A 2,569-nucleotide genomic window follows, 5' to 3' on the forward strand; every position below is an offset into this window, starting at 1 on the left:
GTTCAATCTATCAAAAAATAAATAAATAAAAGACTAGATTTTTTTTTAAATTAAGTGGGGGACAGACAATATCCTTCCTACGCCCTTGTGTAAGCAAAAGGATTTGAATTCAATCGCGTCGCAACTTATAACCATTCTCTTTTTTTTTTTTAATAAAACTCTAATAGCTTGTTACAAAATTATTTATAAAAAGATTTTTAAGTAAAACCTCTCTTAAAAAAAAGAAATTAATTAAGACCATCTATTTAGAACAACATAACATATACTGCCATTCAGTCATAATAATAATTTTAATTCATCACAAAATTAAAATTATAATATACAAATTATCATGAAATGATGATCGAAAATAAAAATAAAAATAAACTACATTGCTTATTTCAAATTAGTTTATTGCAGATATTTATTTATTCTTTATATATGTTACATATTTTTATTTTATATGTATGCATATCGACAAAATTTAATTAAATTGGACCATCTAATATGTCTAAACTCTAGAATACAGCACCCATAGGTATTATAGTCACAGCCATAAAACAAAGATTAATTAAAAAGCGTTAATCCTGCTGATCATCCAGAAAGCTGGCTCAATTCATCCACCACCTCATCAATCTCTTCATCCCCTTTCTTTCTTATATTCTCACTCATTTCCCTTGCTTTCCTCCTCAATTTCTCTCCATTTTTCTCCACCACCACCTCTTTGATCACTCTTGCCATCTCTTCCCTTTCAATCCTCCCATTCTCGTTTCTTCTCACCTCCATCCCAACGCCAACATCTTCAACCAGTCTTGCATTCAACGGCTGATCAAGATGCATCGGCATCGCGATAATCGGAACACCAAGCTTCATGCTCTCCATCACCGAGCTCCATCCACAGTGACTCACAAAACCTCCAATGCCCCAAAATCTTCATTTGCGGGGCCCAACCTTCAACAACCATGGCTCGCTCCTTCGTCCTTTCTAGAAAATGCTTTGGCAATTCTTCATCAACCTTAACTTTCACCCCACTAGGAAATCGGACAACCCAAATGAAATCAACTCCACTAAACTCTAACCCTAGGGCTATACCTTCCATTTCTTCTTTGGGAAGAAAATACTCGCTTCCAAATGAAACAAACACCGTGGATGATCTCTCCTTCTTGTCAAGCCACTGGATAATTTCTATTCCTTCTTCATGATCATCTTCCTCAACAGGGTCTTCAACTAGAGGACCAACAGGAACCAACTTCTTCTTCATCAAAACAGATAGATAATCAATGTATTTCCCTTGGAGATCTCTAAAAGTCTTGATCAAAATAACATTGCAAGAGCTGTCACAGCATTGAAGAAACTTATCTTTGTCCTTAATGCCATTTGAAGATGAGTCAACCAAGTGGGAAAACTTTGGTTTCATATATTCATGAATAAAAATTGAAGAAAAAGGGAACTCACCATCATCCTCACTTGGGGTTTTCTCAAAGGTGTGAAATAAGAAACCACCCATAGTTGCTGAAGAAGTAAGAAAAAGAACAGACGGGATGTTAAGTGACAAAGCCAGCGTCGGAGCCCATGGCTGAATAAAATCATAAATCAACAGATCAGGGTTTACATTTTTTAGTATGTTAAAGAAACTAGAGCTAGCCATGTCGAAGGCTTTTTTGAGAGTAGGCATGAGATGAAGCGGTAACCCTTTAGTTGTGTGATAGTGAGGAGGAAGCTCGGGCAATGAAGGGAGATGAAGCTCGATAAGTTGTATTGAAAGAGAAAAGTTATCCGAAAGTTTAATGGAATCAAGAATGGCAGGAGTTGAACAAAAGTATATGTAGAAATTTGATCTCTTAGTAAACTTCTTGGTTAGCTCTAGAAATGGAAATACGTGACCATGGGCAAGCCATGGAAACATCAAAACACAATAATTTCTTTGTCTGTTATTCATGATTTGAGAGTATTTTTGCTACTACCTAGTGACTTGTTGCTTTTGGCAAGATTTGGGCAGCTTAGGATTTATAGCAAGCGGGTAATAAAGTGGAAGAGGACGGGTGGCCCAGAATATGCGCGTGGAATCAGGAAATGAAGGTTCGTGTTCACCGTTGCGTAAGTGTTTTTGGTTTAAGATTTTGAATATCAATAATTTTTCTAGGCATCAAATCTTGTCTTTGATTATTTCTAGCAGATAAATATAAGGATATTGTACACAACTTTGCTTTTCACAGGGAAAATGTTTTTACGGTTTCAACCAAATGCCTAATTCATATTGTTGAAAGTCATTCAAATAACATCTGTCGTCACTTTTAAAAATAATTGTTAAATCTAAATTTTCAAGTGTCAAATAACATTTCAGTCTGATTTAAATTAATATATAAATAAGTGTGATGTGCAATAGACAAAAAATAGATAATAATTAAGCAAATTTGAATGGAAATGGATATACACTGGAGATATTAGAGGTAATTTTTAAAATAAATGAATTATTTATATAATTAACTCAGACCTTAGAAACTAAATGAACATTTTTTATATTTTAAAATGTCAGGTCGCATTTCCATTATTTATAATTTATGATTAAAATCAACTACTTTTTAATTCA

The 2,569-nt window shown here is 34.0% G+C and overlaps 1 pseudogene; it reads right to left on the reverse strand.

Moving 5' to 3' along the window:
- Positions 1–375: 375 nt before the first annotated feature.
- Positions 376–1,988, reverse strand: LOC102610241 (UDP-glucosyltransferase 29-like; annotated as a pseudogene).
- Between the last annotated feature and the right edge of the window lie 581 nt (positions 1,989–2,569).

Source organism: Citrus sinensis, chromosome 4 (assembly GCF_022201045.2).
Source record: "Citrus sinensis cultivar Valencia sweet orange chromosome 4, DVS_A1.0, whole genome shotgun sequence".
NCBI lineage: Eukaryota > Viridiplantae > Streptophyta > Magnoliopsida > Sapindales > Rutaceae > Citrus > Citrus sinensis.